Source organism: Monodelphis domestica, chromosome 1 (assembly GCF_027887165.1).
Source record: "Monodelphis domestica isolate mMonDom1 chromosome 1, mMonDom1.pri, whole genome shotgun sequence".
NCBI lineage: Eukaryota > Metazoa > Chordata > Mammalia > Didelphimorphia > Didelphidae > Monodelphis > Monodelphis domestica.
Window position 1 is genome coordinate 487,159,466 of NC_077227.1, and position 19,769 is coordinate 487,179,234.

General features: G+C 33.7%; 1 protein-coding gene and 1 long non-coding RNA gene across 2 annotated transcripts in view; one reads left to right on the top strand and one right to left on the bottom strand.

Annotated features, from left to right (window-relative positions):
• Positions 1 to 19,769, bottom strand: part of CDH4 (cadherin 4) — a 1,204,972-nt gene that overhangs the window by 922,995 nt on the left and 262,208 nt on the right. The gene's annotated exons all lie outside the window — the stretch shown is intronic.
• LOC103093628 (uncharacterized) overlaps positions 8,861 to 19,769 on the top strand; it is a 30,738-nt gene continuing 19,829 nt past the window's right edge. The window contains exons 1-3 of the long non-coding RNA XR_001629708.2: positions 8,861 to 9,121; positions 13,576 to 13,681; positions 14,052 to 14,117. This is a non-coding gene — a long non-coding RNA (uncharacterized LOC103093628). The remainder of the gene's footprint in view (positions 9,122 to 13,575; positions 13,682 to 14,051; positions 14,118 to 19,769) is intronic.

Genomic DNA, 19,769 nt, shown 5'->3' on the forward strand with positions numbered 1-19,769 from the left:
GTAGAAAGCATGTGTATGATGGGGGGAAACACTGAATTTGGAGTCAAATGACCTGAGTTCAAACTCTAACTGCAGTTTACTACCTATGCAATAAATCATTTATTGTCTCTGGCCTTCATTTTCCTTACAAGTAAAAAAGAAAAGTTTATATTTGATGAAAGAACAAAGGTTGCTAGAATGCCATCCCAGTATACAATCTTAATTCTTATGGGACCTTGAATGAGTTTGAGAGTTAGGAGAGATATTAAATCTGAATTTTTGTTTTCGAATATATTAAAGCCTCAAAACATTTTATAACTCACTGGAAACATTTTGAATTTCCTAACACATTAAATACTTTGACCTATCTGAACAGGATTTTTTAAAGTACCAAAATGAAGCAAAGTATAATATGATACAGATGGCTGTGAAGTTAAGTTGGCCCTTGGAGCTTGGGGAGTAAAGGAGGCTGGGCTCTCCCTGTCTATCTGCTCTTGGGATTCCAAAAGAAAACATGAATTCAGAAAAAATAGAGAGGGGATAAAAAAACTGTTTTTCAACCCTACCACGTGTATTGCCAAGAGACAGGAGAACAGGCCTTTGCTATAAATCAAATGAGTTTGAGTCTTCAGATAGGTTTATTTTAATAACTTTGCCAGCAGTCTGCTTTTGAAATTAATATCTGCTCTAGTGGCTTTCAGCTTTCCTCATGTAATAATGACAGTTAATAGGGAAGCACTGTCATGTACCCTGACTAGAGGTAATGTCTCAGTGACAGCTGTGTGATCATTATAAGAAAGGTATTCTAAAGACAAAAGGAATAATTAAAATGAGCTACCAGAACTATCCTTGGATTTAAATGTTTAAATGTTTTAATTTAAAAGAACAATGGCTCCTTGAAGCACCTTCACAACCAGTACTGACAACCTGCCATTTATTAATCAGCATTAAATAACAAGAGTGAGGGTTTTGATGCTAAACAGAAGATTATGTTTGATGATTCTTAAAATAGAAGGCACATTCCTAAGCTGATGCTTCAAGTGACTGCAGAACAACAAGGGGCCTCTTGCAAATATTTACTTCATCAATTAAATGATATTAAAAACTGTGCTGGAAACAAGAATGTGGGTGACGTGAGATGTGGGTAAACAAGATGGCAAAACATGTACTTTGTCCTATTCAGTGTAAATTCCTAAAAAGAAGTTGATGTCAGGTGTCCAGAATATAAACTTCATAAATGCTTGAGACTCTTCGGAGTCCAGATCCAAGAAAATGACTGACCAAAATACATACATTCCAGAAAGTTGGGAAGAGATTAAAAAGGCATTTGATAGTTAATTTAAATTTAGTGCTTCATCAGCCAATCGCAAAGAAATAGCAAGAAGCTAATAGCATATTACAGGGACACATTTTAAGAATGAATAAGTCCAGGGCATAAAAGAGTTTAATATTTTTATTAAGCATAATATCTATGGACACAAATGGTACAAAATGCTCCTTAAATTGCAATACAATTCCTGAAATTTGAGGAAGAATAATGCCAAACAAAGCTCATAGAATTTTAATTTATGTAAATAGTAAGCAGTGCAACAAAAATTTTATTCTAGCCCTCAGCTTTTCAATTACTTTTCCTCTCCAAATATTTTCTTTTAAAAATACTTTTTTCCTTACATTAGTCATGTTCCATCCTCTGCAAATTGAACCCTCCTTTGTGAGAAAGAAAATAATAAAATAAAAATATCCAACAGAAAAATCATGTCTGACAACACACTAATGTGACATTCCAGTAGTGTCCTAACTCACCACTAAGGAAGAGGAAGCATATTTCATTATTTCTTCCCAACGTTTACTGTTTCTTCCTTTACTCAGAATTCATCTTCTGGGGATCTTTAAATTTACATTGTTGCAGTCATGAACATTGTTCTTTCAGTTCAAGTTATTTTGCTCTACATCAATTTATGCAAATCTTTCTATATTTCCCTGACTTTTTCATATTCATCATTTCTTTTGGCAAAATAATCAATCAACATTCAAAAAGCATTTACAAAGGGCCTTCTCTGTTTCATGAACTGTGCTGAAAGTTGTGATTACAAGTAGAAAGAAATAATCCTTATACTTTCATACACATACTTCAATGTTGTCTTTGTTTTTGTTTATTCATTTCCCAAAGCATGGAAAAAGTTTTTGTTTAATTTTCTTTGCTAGTATGAGTACTTGTATAAATTATTTTATATCCACTGAACCTGTTTTTGACATTGGCTTCCCTGGTGTCTATAATACATCAAGGTATATAGACTGTTTAGTAACTTTTCTTGTATAGTTTCAAATTGAAATCTAGAACAATTAGACCACTTCACAACTCAATCAATAGTGTAATAGTGTATCTATCTTCCCATGGGATTGTCAACACTGACTGTTCCAACTATTTTTTTCTTTGATATTTTGTATAGAGTGAAATAAAACTTTAATTGTTTGTAATTTTCATTTTATTTTTAATAATGATTTTTTATTTTTGTTTTCAACTAGTCTTTTATACTCTGCAAATATTTTATAAAGGGTTAATTCTTATCTTCTGAGCACTCTATTGAGGAATAGCTCTTAGAATTTTCCATATCTGTGTCAAATCCCTCTAAGTTTTCCATTTCAATCTTTTATCAGAAATGTTTGATGCAAAGATTTTTTTTCAGCCTACTATTTCCCTTTAAATTCTGAATTCATTTTTTTGGGGGGTAAAATCCCTGCATTTTTCATGAAATATAAATGGCAGTCTAGTGTGTGATAAACCAAAGATTGCAGATTTTGGGGGGAAAGCTCCTTTTGTTAAAAATAAAAATAAGAACTGCTGGGAAACCAAAAAGGTAGTATAGTAAATAAGAAATAATAACCAACACTACACATCTATATCCTTTATATATCCTTTATAATCTCCCTCTATCCTTTGGTTATGATGTTCCCCCCAAATGTATGCATATGCTAGATTGTTATTTCTTATTTCTATTTTGTTTTTATGGTGTCTTTTCACATTCAAATCGTACTTCCATTTTGAGTTTATAATGGAGATGGTTCAAGGTATTGATCTAAACCATTTTTGCCCCCAATTTTTTCTTCTTGTTCTCAGAATTCTTATAAAAAGGGAATCCTTTCTCCAGTGATTTATGTTCTTTGATTTCTCAGACAATGAACTTGTTTTTATTACTCTTGATTCTTGCTTGTCTACTATATACTTCATTGATCTGTTTTTCTGTTGTTTTTTAATAGTGCCAAATAATATTGACAATTACTGCTTTATAATGTATTTTCAAGTACAATAATGCATCATCATTCATATTAATTCTCAATTTTTAAGATTTTAAGCCTTGATCCTCCAAAATAAATCATATTATTTTACCCAAATAGAAAAATATCATACCAAAAAAACCCAAGAAGAGATCACTTATTTTTTCATATTACATATAAATGTATTCTTAGTCAAATGAGAGATAAAAGTAATAACAAAAGATAAAATACATAAAATTTTCTTATATGAAAATTAAAAGTTTCTGCACAACAACATTGATATCTCTAGGATATGTTTATATACATATATACTTAAATAAAGTGAGTTTTTTTTCATTATGATGATCCAAACTTCTAATTTAAGAATTCAAACATATCAAAGGAACCTTGTTAAAAAGAAACTTTATTTGTTTTAATAAAGATTAAACCAGAAAGCAATATATATGTACATACACACACACACACACACACACACACACACACACACACACACACACACATATATAGTGAGAGAGAGAGAATGGAGAGAGAGAGATGATAGATACATCCTAATTGTTACAATGTATTGGATACCAAATCTTTATCAGAAATAAATGATGTAAAGAATTTTTCCCATTTGACGCTTTTCCTTCATAATCTAGAAGCATTAATTTTATTTGGGAAATACTTTTTTAAATCATTCTTTTTTTACCTCTTACATGTAATAATAAATTTCCACATAAATTTTCCAAAGTTCTATGATCCGAATTGTCTCCCTTCCTCCCTTCCCTCCCCCCTACCAGAACTGGTAAAACATTAGATCTGGGTTATACATCTAGTTATCATGCAAAACATATTTCTATATTGTTAATTCTTTTAAGTGAATCATATAAACCCCAAACCTCAAAACAAAACCCCAAATAAACAAGGGAAAAATCATATGCTTTCCAACTCCAACAGTTATTTCTCTGAAGGTGGCTAGCATTCTTTATTATATCTGTCAGAATTGTCCTGGATCACTATAATTGCTGTAAAAGTGATCCAGATCAGAGTTGATCATTCCACAATATTGCTGTCACAGTGTATAGTGTTTCCTCGTTCTGCTTACTTCACTCCACATCAGTTCACACAGTTCTTTCCAACTCTTTCTGAAATCATCCTGTTCATCATTTCTTACAGCAAATAGTATTCCATCACCATTATATACCATAAATTTGTTCAGCCATCTCCTAATTGATGGATATCCCTTCAATTTCCAATTCTTTTGTGTAGTCTTTTCAGTTTTATGTAGCCAGTTATCTATTCCACTCTTTAGAATTGGCTCTAACATGAATATAAGCATAATTAAAACTACACTAAGACTTTTGGGACAATCTATAGCATGTATGAATGTCGGTATGTATATATGAAAGCCAAAAACTATTTTTCAATATGTAAGTGGTCCACAAATAATTCTCCAATGAAGAAAGATAAGCTACTAACAATATGAATGTTCCAAATCAATAATGATAAAGAGAAACTCAAATTAAAATAACCACAAAATTTCAGCACAAATCCTGAAAATTGGCAAAGATTATGAAAGACAGAAATGCTTAAGGTTGACACACTAAGCCCCTGCTGCTGGAGAGGTGAATAAGTACAAGCATTTTGGAAAACAAATGAATTGATGCAAATAAAGTAACTAAAATATCCTTATCTTTTACCTACGTATTCTCACTACTAGGTCAATATGCCAAGGAGATCTTTGATAAGAAGAAAGCCACCATACACACCAAAATATTATAGAAGCATACTTTATAGCAGTGAAGAACTAGAAACAAAATCATTACTCATAGATAAGATAATGTCTAAATAAATCATTTTGCATGAAGGTAATAGAATATAAGAAATTAATAAGATGACAATAGAGAAACATGGAAAGATTTATATGATCAGATGAAGAGTGAAGTAAGCAGAGCTAATAAAACAATATATGATGAGCAACAATGTAAATAAGAACAATAGCACAATACTAAAATATGAATGTTACCAAATTATGAAGAACAAGCATGACTCCCTCAAAAAGAATATAGGAGACAAGTCTACCTCCTCTGCAGAGGTGGAAAGCCTACAGGTATAGTACATTAAATATATTTTCAGAATTTTTCCCCATGCATTGATAGGTACTACTGATTTTTTTCTTTCTCCCTTTTTCTTTTCTTCCCCCCCATAAAAATAATACTCTTTGTTTTAAGTAATGGATTTCTGGAAGTGAGAGGGCTAGACAAAATGGGAGAAATTTTAGCAATGTGAAAAATAAAGGATTTCAGTTATGGGAGCATGATGACCCAATCAGAAATGACCAAATAGAAGTCATGAACCTTTTGACAAATAATTAACTATTTTGCTTCTTTTATGAGTACTTTGTAACTGTATTGATATAATTTTCCTATGTATTGCTTTGTTAACTCCAACTTTTTTGTGTGTTTTGAAATTATTTTGAATGGAATTTGGTCGATTGTTTCTTCTGGAGTTTTGTTAGATGAGTAGATAGATCCTCACAATTTTGTGGAATATTTTGACAGGGTTCAAACTCTTTGTAGCTATTAATCATTTCAATTAATTTATTTGCAGATACTATGAAATTCCCATGCATGTGATTGTTACAAAAAAGCAATGCTGTTAACTCCTCTTTGCTTATGTAAATAGGCTTTTGTGTTTTCTCTTATTCTACTTAAAGTGAGGATTCCCAGAATTGCCAAATAAATAGTAAAGAAGGACATTTTTTACCTCTGTTTGAACTGGGACATCTTCTAGTATTTCTTAATTCCAAATAATACTAAAATGTTATATTCATATTTTTACAATAGGACAAACCCAACCAAAGAGATATTTAAGATACATGACATTTATGAATGTTTGTTTTTTTAACTGAATATTCTACAGGTCAGATATGGTACAAGTCAGGAATGCAATGTGCCTTTGAAAGCCAGACAAAATCAAAATATTTAGCAATGGATAACCATATTTAAATATTTTCAGAAATCATTTTTCATCCCATTTGTTTTTTTTAATAAAAAGAACATGAGAACTATACCAAATGCATTTTAAATATATCTTTTACTGACTAGATTTAACTAACACTGATGAAATCCTTAATGCTAAAAAGAAACTTTAAAAAGCAATAACACTTTTGGTTATTCTATTCTTTAATTTAAAATAGGCAGTCTTGATATACAGACTCACTTATGCTCATTAGTTCTCGTTGGAATACTATAGTACTTTTACTCTGAAAAAATATTCACACTTCCTGTGAAAATGTACTAATTTGGCAGTAGTATTTTATTTCCTTTTAAATGAAAATTCTAAAATGTAATACTTGGAATACTATTATATTAAGAAGACAATTAGAATTTTTACTGCTTTATCAAGAAAAGAAACAAATGACGAGTTTTGTTTTACACATTGTACACTGATTAAAGACATTTTTTCAAGTATTTCAAAGATAGTGTTAATATTGGGTTCTCAAAAGTTATTCCAGTGGAGTGTAAACATAGGCAGGTCCTACCAAGCTGGCCAAGCCTCAAGTATAGGCCATTCAATGAACTGTATTATTTTGGCCTCAATAGCTCAAAAAATTGCTTATAAAGCCATGGGAAGTTTGTGACATGCTTCAGTGAAATGAACAGCCACTGCATAAGAATCAGAGGACACGGAAGCATTATTTTTACAACATGAGATTATTTCAATTAATATAATATCCATCATCTTGCATAAGTAAAAAAAAAATCTTTCATAAATAATATTTGTGTACAAAAGGATGATAGAGATGTTGCCAGTTAACTTAAATTTACTTACTATTATTTATATTTGTGGATACTAAAGAAGTATAGGAATAGGGATACTAGTAAGATAATGAGTATCTATTTATTAAGTGCTTATTATATTTAAGGCACTATACTAAGCATTAGGTATACCCAGAAAGAAAAAAAAAATGTCCCAATGCTCTCAAAGAGCTCATATTCTAATGGGGAGACAACACACAAACAGTTTTGTCTATACAAGATGTGTGTGTGTGTGTGTGTGTGTGTGTGTGTGTGTGTGTGTGTGTACACATATTCTCAGAAAGGAGGTACAAGTAGGAATGGAGATCTAGGAAAGGCCTAGTTTAGAAGGTAGAATTTGGGCTATCTTGAAAGAAGATAGGGAAACTTGGATGGAGAGGTAACAATGGAGAGTTTTGGGACACTGGGACTAGTGAAAAGAGATGGAGTTAGGAGGATAGATTAGCATCTGTAAAAAACTGCAAGAAGGCCTGTATCATTGGATTATGGAGTATGTGGAAGGAATAAATGGTAAGATGATAGGAAAGGTGAAATGGGGGCAGGTTATAAACAAAAATATATTTGATCTTGGAGTTATTAGGGAGCCAATGGAATTTATTGATTAAGGGAGTGAAACAGTCAAATCTATGCTTGCAAGCTGAATAGAAGGGAGAAGAGAGGGAAGAGACATAAGGCATGGACACCAACCAGGCTATTGCAATAGTTCAAGTACAAGATAATGAGAAACTATACCAGGCTAGAAATAGCATAGAGAAGTAAAGAGGACAGATGGAAGAACTGTTATAAGGGTAGGAACAGAAGGACCTGATAACAGATTGTTGATGTTGAATGAGTGAAAATGAGGATATAAGTATAACATTGAGGTTTCAAGCCTAGTGACTGAGTAAATGGTAGTGCCCTAAGTTAAAAAAAGGTTTTGGGAAAAATAGTTCAGTTTTTGCTATATTCAATTCTAAATGTCTATGAGATAACCAGTTGTAGAAATCCAATAGATAGCTGGAGATTCAACCTTGGAGGTCAGGGAAGAAGTTGGAGCTGAATGAATAGATGTGAGAATTATTTCTATAGAGATAAATGAATCCATGGGAGCTGGTGGGATTATCAGGTGAAATAATATAGAAGGAGAAAAGAAGAGAAGAGAGGTCAGGAGAGAGAATCTTGTGAGATATTTATAATAAGCAAAAATATCCTATATATAAATCAAACCAAGAAGACTGAGTAATTATGGCAAGAGAAAAACTACTAAAAGAGAATATCATTAAAAAAACAAAACAAAACATAGAAAGGAGACTTTGTCCAGATGAAGAGAGTATCAGTATAAAAGGCTACCGAAAGTTCAAAAAGAATGTTGATTGAGAAAAGGCCATTATTTGTAAAAATTTAAAAGAATTTGTAACTTTCACAAGCAGTTTGAATTGACTGTTGTCTGGTTTTGGAAGCCAGATTGAAGAGAATTTAAAAAGAGAGAAGAAAGAAGTTAAGGCATTGATTGTAAGGGATTTCTCAAGAAACTTGGCCACAAAAAGAAAAAAAAAACCCTATAATATAAACCTGATGTTAATACTGCTATTATTATGAATTTGAAGATGCCTAGATGCAGATGCAGTGACTATTGTGAAGTCCTATAAATCTAGTCCAGATAAGTAAAACCTTCTTTGAGTCTTTTCTTCAAAGATATAGTTTCAGTAATATGAATTTTAGATTTACTCCACCCTGCTTAGTCTTTAGAATTTAGCAATCAAGGAATGTATACACCCCCACTTAAGGATTAACTGTAGAGGAGGATGGCCTATGACCAGCATGAGCTAGCAAGTGACAAATCAGAAACAACTGACTGACCCCCTGGGCAATCCTAAGCCAAGCTTAAGTCACCATTGGTACATGTGAGACACAGGAAATGATGTAAAGAACTGCCTATATATTTCACGTTACTTCCTGTAATTGTTCTCTTGGTGGTGTTGGGAGCTCTTGGCAGCATTTGGCCTTTGCTGCTTGGCAGTGAGGCTACTGGCAGAAGCTTTGTATCTTGCTTTAGGTGAGGCTGTCTTCCCTGAGCAACCTTGGTGAGTGGTAAGGCTGATTCCTCCTTTCCTTGACCTTCTAAAAGCACTATGCTCCAAGGAAGCCCCTCATCTCTGAGCAGGCCTTGTAGCTGGAAGCTGAGCTAGATTTAATATTCTGAGAAGGCCCCTTGGCCAAGGCCTCTGAACTCCTGCTTGGCTCAGACCAGGCCAGAGCAGTCCAATTCCCTTTCTTCTTCTCCTTTTTAATTTCTTCCTTCTATTATAATTAAACCACCATAAAATCCCAAACTGATTTGAGTAATTTATTGGGATTGAATTTAAATCCCTGGCGATCACTAAATATATTCAGTCAACAGCTCCTAAATTTTACCCTTAACAGTTGTATCCTACATTGTCTTGAGAGAAATTCTAGCTCAGATATTTGAATAACAGAATCCAGAAAAAAGGGTAGAAACTTCAGAGCAATGATGGTGAATCTTTAAGATATGAAGTGTGTGATATGGAAGTGTCAGGTCCTGCCCACACCACACCCCCCAGACTGAGTTCTATGCCTGTCATGACCGCCCCCCCCAGACTGAGTGCCACGTCCTGCTCCCCCTACCTGTTCCACCCCTCTTACCCCAGGCAGGGGAGAGAGAAAGTGTTCCCATTGGGCTGTTGGGTGGAGGGATGAATGAAATGAGGAATGTCCTCAGCTTTATGGAGAGGGAGAGGGGAACAGCTCTACCAAGTCACTCTGACTTTCTAGTAACAAACTCTGGAGGGGGACTGCAGGTGTGCCCACAGAGAGGGCTCTGTGGGCCTTTTTTTTTTTTTGCTCATGTACCATGGGTTCACCAGCACAACTCTAGAATAATGACAATAAATAGACTTCCAATGAATAATCATCCCCTTCTTTCTTTCCCCCAAGAGTTATTATATTGGGAGATATAAGATTACACCAGGCATTAATTCAGGCAAAGAAAACTCCTATATCATCCAGCATATACTACATAATCTCAAAATCTCTCTCCCAGTAGATGGTTTGACCAGATTTAAATAGATATCAAATTTAGCTAAATAGAAGGTAGTCGTTGTAGAGGAATGACTGTAATAATAACTACACTGGAGAAGTATATTGATGAAAGAGAAGAGACAGTCTGAGACAGAGACCTTTTAAAATGGGAGCCCACAGAAAGAAAGGTTATGCTAGAAAGTCACAAGTAGAAATTCCTCTATAATCTGGGATGAGGGCTGGAAAATCTCTAGACTGAGTTCTGTGCCTGTCATGACAAGAAGACTGACACCAGTTGTTCCCTTTATATATGGATTCTCTAGAATCTAAATGTACTAGAGTGAAAGTCTGGTTCTACATTAGAATTGGGACCATGGGATTTCCCACTGTGACCCCAATAAAGGGGTGGGATGTGATATAGTCATGCCGCTGATACATATTACAAAGAAGAGATCAAGTCTTATGCAGCAAATAACATTTCAAGGGGTAAGTCCAAAGGCTATGGTATAAATAGAATTTCAAGCCTATGGGAGCTTGGGTATAATGCTAACAAGATAGGTTCTATCATATCAGGAGTCAAAGAACAAAGTTGTTGTTGTTGCAAATATACCAAAAGGCTTTGTGCTGGTGAAACATTGCTTAGAAGTCCCATGAACATATAAAAACACCCAGTCTGGGTGGGCTTCTTATTTTCAATCCTGTGTAAGGTATGCAAGTCACAATTTTAAGAATTTCTTCAGGTATAAAAAAGGAGATTGAGGGGGCAGCTGGGAGGCTCACTGGATTGAGAGCCAGGCCTAGAGTTGGGAGGTCAAAGGTTCAAATCTGACCTCAGACACTTCCCAGCTGTGTGACCCTGGGCAAGTCACTTGACCCCCATTGCCTAGCCCTTACCACTCTTTTGCCTTGAAGCCAATACACAGTATTGACTCCAAGACAGAAGGTAAAGGTTTTAATTAAGAAAAAATTAAAAAAAAAGGAGATTGAGGGAAATCATCCCTGATTATAACCAAAATCTTACCAGTAGGGACACACTGCATATGTATTTTTCCTTGCATTTAACAATTGTATCCTTATAATCTAAGTAAAGCTTTGTATAACTAATAACTAGGTTTAGATTTGTTTCCCCACTCTTCTAAGACAAAGGGAAGGTTATAAGTCTATTAATTTTCTAAATGATGACTTTGAGTTGTCAGAAATTCATCCAAGTGGTGTTGTTTAACATGTGGATGATCAAAGACTAGATCTGAAGGGAAAGACTTTATGTATGAGTAAATATTCTATATGTATATACACACACACATATAGATAATAAATTACAAGTTATCTGCAGAGATTAGTATTTGAATCTATAGGAGTCAAGATACCTCAGGGCAGTGGGTAAGATGAGGGTTAAAAGAGAATCTTGGGGGATGATATGATAAGATACCTCTGCAAAGAAAGGATAGAAAGATGGGTTAAAAAAGGTATTGGGGTTAAGAAATAGGCTATTGAATGAATAAGGATTATTGGGGAGAGGGAATTAGTTAAATGAGTACAAAGTGGCAAGAAATGCCAGGGAGGATGAGGATTGAGAAAAGGTCATATCACTGATAATTTTGTGAAAGCGTTTTCAGGAGTGATCAAGTTGGAAAGCAGTTTGAGAGGGACTGAGAAAGTGAATGGGGTGGTAGAAAAGTAGAGGCATAAAGTGTCTATTATTCTTTTTTGTGAGCTTAGCAGTAGAAGAGAAGAAAGATATTAAATGGTAGTTTGAGCAGATGGCAAGGTCAAATGAAGTTTTCTTTTCTGTTTGTTTGTTTTCATTTTTAAAGGATAAGAAGCCACGAACATGTTTTAAAGCAGCAGGGAAAGAGCCTGTAGAAAGGGGAAAAAAACCTGGAGAAATATAACACAATCAATGGTTCAGGTACCCGGATGAGAAGATTGGACAGGGAGGGATCTAAGGCATGAATAGAGATGCAGGATAGAGGTAGAGAACCAGCCATTCCTTTTCAGACATGGACAATATATTAATTTATTTTGTTTATGTGTATTAATTTTAAAATAATAGTATTTTTTTAATAAAAAAAAACAGCTAGGTAGCACAATAGATAGAGTGCAACTCCTAGTTTAAAACTGGCCTCAGACATTTCCTACCTGTGTGACACTGGGCAAGTCACTTACAGTTGCCTAGCCTTTGCCACTCTACTCCCTTAGAATCAACATATAGTATTAAATCTATGACAGAAGGTAAGGGTCATAATTTTTTTAAAAGTAGAAGCGCCATTATATCCTTGGAATATGGAACAAAAAAAGAGAGAGATGGTAAAGGTGCAAAGTTATTTTGAAAGTGTTTTCCTTGTGATGAATTGACTAATAGAAGGTAGGTAGTAAAGTCATCAGTTGAGAGAGAAGGATGAGGGCTAGAACTAGGCTATGAGGAGAAAGTTCAGAGCATTGGTGTGAAGAATTTGTCTTAAATCATCCTTTATAACCACAATGCTTTGTGATTCTAATTACTTAGTTTTACTGGCTTAGATTTACCAAAGCCTAGGAATGCTATTTCCTGAGGTGAGCAGGGAGTTTATTATTTGAGGATTCATTTCTATCTTATTTTGTGAGGCCGACTGGGAAATGAGCAAAAAAAAAAATGTGAACCTTCAATTTTCAGCACTAACTACTCTAAAATGTTCAGGAAAAAGATTTTTTTCTCCTCCCATAGTCAAGAGAGCCAGAAAAAATGGTATTTAAAGATACATTCAAAATAGATCAGAATTTCTGTCAATGGAATATGAATTTCTGCTTAAATTATTCCAACAGAGTGCTACAAATGTACTAGTATACTAGTGTATTGCTTTTTCTGGTAGGATGAACTGGGTTGTCCATTACATCAGAGTAACTACTTGACATAGTGGCTTAGATTCAAAAGGCAAATTGATTTTACTTTCAAAATAATACCTATACTCCTCCCTTACTAATTACCTTCAATAATGCTTTTGACATATTACTATGCCTTAGGGCAGAATAGAGTGACTACTTGAAATATGCCAATATTCCATATATATCTAGAGTTTACAATTGCTTCAGGTTGACCTATGTTTCCTGATTTGGTGTTCAAATATCCATGTTGCTTTGACTATTGTGAAAAAGAGTTAAAATAATTATTTTCAACAACAAAAAAATAAGTTCAAAGCATTTTCAGTTAAAGTAGTCAAGAAAAGCTAAACATTTATTGGGGCATGACAATTTAAAAGAATAATGGAAATGTTTCCTCTAGTATACGTGAATTCTGTGAGAAAATTCATGCTAATTCAATAAATATTTACTGAGTGTCTTTTATGACAGGCCCTCTAGAAAATACACAGTTCCGGATCTCTAGAAATTTAAAGGTTATCAAGGAGAATGTGTTATTGTTCAGTTATTTCATTTGTGTCAGACTCTTCAAGATTCCATTTGGAATTTTTTTGGGAAAGATAATGGTGTGGTTTGCCATTTCCTTCTTCTGCTCATTTTATAGATGAAGCCCCTGAGACAAAGAGGATTTTGAACTCAGGTCTTCTTGCCTCAAGACCTGGAAGTTCTATTCACTATACCACAAAGCTGTTCAAGGAGAACTGTACAAGGTATGTGCATGTGTGTGTACATATATACATACATGCTTGTATATGTATATATAATATAAAAGTGCATATGTATGAAATACATATATATGTGTATAAGTGCCTATATAATCAATAATGCAAGGAATAATATGACAAGTTCCATATATTTGGGGTTACAGAGAGAGACCAAATTGTGTAAAATAATACCTGTATTGATTAATTCCCAATATATAAAGTGATGATAATGTCTGACATCTAAACTTTACTTTGACATTTACAAAGGCTTTTACATAAAATTACATATATATATATTACATAAAATTATATATGATTTCTTCCCTCACTACTGTTTGAAGTAGTTAATAAACATATTGCTTTCCTTATTTTATAGATGAGAAAATGGATATTGACAGACTAAGTCATCCACTTAGGGTTGGATACCTAATAGATAAGAGAGGTAAGATTCAAACCTAAGTCACTACTAATTATGGTTGGAATCCACTGCTCCTTGTCAGAGCTACCAATCTCACAGGGCTATTTTACTATAAATGTTTTGTAAAATTCCAGGTTCTAAATAGCAATTACTGTGGTTGTTCTTAATATTGCTTTTACCATTAACAGGAAGAATAGAATAATTGTTTATAAAGTAAAGACTTCATTAAAATTGGTATTTGAGGTAACTATTGAAAGATGGAGATCTAAATGGGATTACTGGTTGGAGAAATAAATATTCCTTGATTGTGCTGAATAAGTACTTTTGGATCCTGGCAGAAAAGTAGGTCTTACTACCCCAGAGAGTATTAAGAATTTGTTCATGTACTATTGAGTCCCTTTTGCATTTATGTTTGTTTATGGAGTCTTCTTAGTCTTCTGCACCATCTGCATTTTTTGTGGGCTTTTCTGTACCTAGTCCACATTTATAACTCTGAGTACTTCTTCAAGATCTGCAAACCCTGTTACTTAGGGTTGTGGAAACCTAGATATGTTATATATAAACTATATTTGGAAAGGTATAGCTAGGTGACTGACATAGGAGAGTCTATAGGCCTATAGTCAAGAAGACTCTGCTTCCTGAATTCAAATATGGCCTTAGACTCTTATTAGCTCTTTGATACCAGACAAGTCAATCCCATTTGCCTCAATTTCTTCATGTGTAAAATGAGCTGGAGAAGAAAATGGCAGAACCACACCAGTATCTTGGCCAAGAAAACCCCAAAGAGGATCACAAAGAGTTTGACATAACTGAAAAACAACTGAACAGCAACAATAACAACAACAACAAATATCTGGAGGATTTCCCAGACTAACCTGTGGTGAGGAGTTGAGGAAAGGGTAGGAACAAATCAAAAGAGAAATCTATTACATTTTAGTGCTTACCGAGAATGAACCTAGTGTGCCTGGTTTTATACATTCCCTCTTGAGGATTCTGAGTGAATGGTTAAAATAGGATTTTGAAAGGTAGAGAGAGGGTGTTACGGGAAATGGGAAAGAGAATTCTAGGGGGAGGTAATAGTATTAGTTGAAGTAGTATGACATCTTTAGGAAAAAATTAATAGCTCAGTTTTGTGGCACTTAGGGTATAGGTTGGGTGGAAATAATCTTTTTAAGTAAATCTCATTTATTTATTAATTATTATTTGTTATAGGTCTCTAAGATATTGTATTAACAACAAATTATATCTCTATTTTGAGGTTCCTGGTTATATTGTGAATATAATAAAATATGCCAATACTATTTGTCATTCCAAATATATTCTGTGGTTTGCTTACTTCAACAGCTCATCAATACAAGAATACAAAGTTTTGCAAAAAGTATTAGCATATTCTTTTCCATGAAATATGTTTTCAGGACATTTTTTCCCAATCTGCTCAAATAAAGGCCTGACATTCAAATAAATTTTGCATAAGAAGAGATATACAACATCCACGGTTAGGGACTATAGCCAACCAATTATACCCACGTGTCACTTCACACTTTTACAAACCTCTGATAAAATAGAAAAGTCTTGAAGAAAGTACTTCACACATAAAATATTTCTTTTATAGCAAAATGTGTCCAATTGATTTATGAGGTACTTTCAAGGAGAACAAAACACACACTATAAAACTAAAACTTAGCAGGAAAGGTTTACTGGCTTCTTAAAAAAACACAAATATTGCATGGGATATAGATTTTCATATTTTCTAATGGGATTTCTTCACAGAAGATGTGTTTACCACCAGTATTTACTTCCTTTTTATGGTGGCATAAAGACAAAATGGAATAGTAAATGTTCCATGGAATAGGTGCTTCTAATACAAGGCATAATTGAAGAAATTTTATCCATTAATTAAGGAAACATAAACAACTGAAGCGTAGTTATTTAAAGTACTGGAAACTGGTGTCAAAACCATTGTGGTATAGTAGAAAGCAAATAATGGTTTTGGAATCAGAGGGCCTACTTTTAAATTCCAACACTACTACTTTGTGATGATAAGACACTGGGTCACTTTGCTTCTCTGGGCCTCGATTTCCTTTTCTGTAAAATAAGATTTTGAGCAAATGACCTCTCAGGTCATTTTAGTTTTATGATCTTGTGATGACTCAAAAAACATAGAATCATAAAGATGGAAAGACTACAAAAGCCATTTTATCCAAGCCCCATCTCTACATAGGTCCTCCTCAATATCTCCAACAAATGACCATTCAGATTTCCTTAAAAAACATGAATGTTGACAAATGGTAAAGGATATACATTTGCAGTTTTCAAAAAAAAAAAGAAATGAAAATCATTAACACTCTAATGAAAATGTTCAAAATCACTAATAATCATAAAAATGCAAATTAGAGCAATCCCAAGGTTTCACTTTATACATACTAGCAAAGTTGATTAAAAAAGTAAAAGACTATTATTCGAGGAGCCATAGGAAAACAAGAACCGTTTAATTTTAATGTATTGTTGGTGTAGAATTGGTACAGTCATTCTGGAAAGCAATTTGGACCTATGTCAACCAAATAAGTAGCCTGTGATCTAGTGTATCACTACTAGGCTTATTCACCAAAAAGATGAAAAATAAAGGGAAAAAAACCCGAAATGTACAAAAATATTTATAACCCTCCCTTTTTAGTGGCAAAGCACTAGAAACAAAAATAATCTATCAAAGAGGAATGGTTAGTTGAATTATGATATATGAATGTAAGGAACTATTCTTATACTATAAGAAATGATGAAGACTGTTTTAATGAAACATGGAAAAAACTTGTATGAACTGATGCAAAATGAAGTAAGCAGGACCAACATGCCGATTCATTAAAAAAAAGCAGCATTATAAATCCATACAATTTAGAAAGATGTAAGAATTCTAATCAATTCAATGACCAACTACAATTACCACAGTTCTGTAAGTCAGATGATGAAACAAACTACCCACCTCATTTTTTTAAACCCTTACCTTTTCTTTTAGAATCAATACTGGGTATTGGTTCTAAGGCAGTAAGGGCTGCTATATGGGGGTTAAGTAACTCTCCCAGGGTCACAGATCTAGAAAGTATCTGAAGTCAAATTTGAATCCAGGATCTCCTATTTACAGGCCTGACTCTCAATCCACTGAACCACTTACTTACCTGACTCTTAAAAGAGAGAGGCTAAAGTCATCAAATGAGATAGGTTTGAGATAGGCATTGTTAATATGGGGACTTATTTTGCTTGGACAATTCATATTTGTTTCCAAAACTTAACTTTTCTTTCTTTTTATTGTTTTCAATGGAAGATAATAGGGAAATGCTTGTTAAAATATATATGATATATGTTTACACATATGCATGTATATATATTGATATATATCTCCATGTATTTTTTAAGTACATGTTTAGTGATGGAGAACTTATTATCTCCTAAGAGGGTCCATACCATTTATAAACAACCCAATTTCCTAGAAATAATTTACTCATAGTGAACCAAAGCTTTTCTTTTTGTAACTTCTATCCATTTCTTCTTATTCTATATTCTGAGACTACTGAGAAAAATCTTAATCCTTCTTGAAATGAGATTCTTTTTTCCTTAGGGAAACTATAATGTTTCCATTAAGTTTTCATTTTTCTAGAGTAAATATAATTAGTTCCTTTTAAGCAATACTTCTGTTTTATAATCTTTAGTCTTCCTACCATACTGGTCACTTTCTGGAAGCATTCCAGCTTATTGATGTTCTTCCAAAAATTCAGTGTCCAGAAATGAAAACAATATTTTATGTGGTCAAACCAGGGAAGGTTACTGATGAACCATCAAGTTCTATATTCTTGAACACCATGCTTTTTAAAAATGTAACTCAAGATTAAATTTACATTTTTGCTGTTGCCATGACATTCTGTTAATTCATACTGAATTTGAAGTCCAATAGAATCACCAATTCTTTCCCACATGAACTCTTTCTTGGGTCATGTCTCCCTTATTCTGTACTTGAAGGAGCGATTCTGGGGTAAACTGAAAGTGAATGATCCCTTTAATGTCAGATCTGTGATTCCAGGTTACTAACTCTGGTCCAAAACTAAAGGTGCTTTTAATATTATGGCTCTGGAATTTCATCATGCTTGGAAAAATTTATGTTAAATTGTTTTTGTAGTTATTATGGAAATTAATTCTTACTTAGGCATGTTAAAATACAGAGGAGCAACCCAATGTGAACATGAATTTAGAAACCTTATTTTCAAATCATTGGGCTGAGTTATTTGCTATATTAAAGGGGTACTATGGGCTATAACTTCCCTCTTTGTCTTCCATGGATCTTAGCAAGATTAGACAGACAATGGGTTACAATTTCATTGGTTAAAATACTATCTTTTTTATGTAACAGCCAGAAAAAATTATGTTCACTTTTAAGAGAGAAGTGATTTAAAATAAACAAAAAGAAAAACAGGTTCCATGAATAGGACCCAAGCTGTTCGAGTTTTCTGTCTACTTGAATGATAGACACCAAGTAGATGGTTTAGGGTATGCTATCTAAAAAACAGTCATTCACTTTCAGTTTCTTCCACCATCATTTGCACAAGTAAAAGAGCAGGGAGTTAGGAGGTGGGGAATCCACTGGACAACAGTAATGAGATGTGACAGAAATACACAGCCGGTTCCTTTCTATGACACAGAGGCACTCCAGCCAGTGTCCTCAGTCCAGTTACTTCATGTTTATTGACTCCTCAATTCTCTTTGGAATTATTCCATCCTTGATTACCAGTAAAGACAGTTCCTACTCTGGGACTTTTCCAAAACATTATGAGGTAACTAAAGTCATCTTTTCCTATATCTTTCCCAAACAATAATTTTGCAAGACTCAAATAATTCCTCAAATGTCTTCTCCATGAAGCCCTCCCAGACTGATCTAAGAAGAGTTAATAACATTAAATACCCTTGAGCCTGTTCCAACCTCACACCCTGTGTTCACTAAAAAAGCACTTATCCTAGACACTACATAATGTAATTGCCTTCACTATTGATTTGTGTTTCTGGTCGATGTTTTTATTCCTTCACATGCACATTTCTCTCCACTTTTGAGTCAGCTTTCCCTTTCCTAGGGTATAAGACCTTAAAGGGCAAAGATTATATGCTCTTAAATCACTGCCTACAGAAGTCACCACCTTATCAATTGTAAGAAACTTCTAATTGGCATTAGAAATAGATAGATCAAGAGTGGGTAAACTGTAACCTTAAATCAGGCAACATGTGTACCTGAGACAATAGTTAGTTGCATTCTAACATTTATCACCAAAAGTGTATTATTGTCTTTTATTTGCCTCTCTCAGGAGTCCTCCCTTTCTTTCACAATTCAATTCAATTTATTTGTCATTCCTTCAGCACCTACTAAATACAAGGCACCACAGTGGGAGCTAGGGAATCAAATGTTCAGAGACACATTGTCTACCCTTATGAACTCACTATATAAAGAGAAAAGGAAGATGCAATGACAAACAAATCCAAATAGAAGTGAACAAGCAGGAATATAAGAGAGGGAGAGTGCAGTAGGTTGTAAAAATAATATGCGATTTAGAGTCCTAAGAGGTCAGAGGGATTTTTTAAAACTACTAATATTTATTTTTACATCATTTTAATTTTCCAATTTGTCCTTCCCCCTTGCTTAAC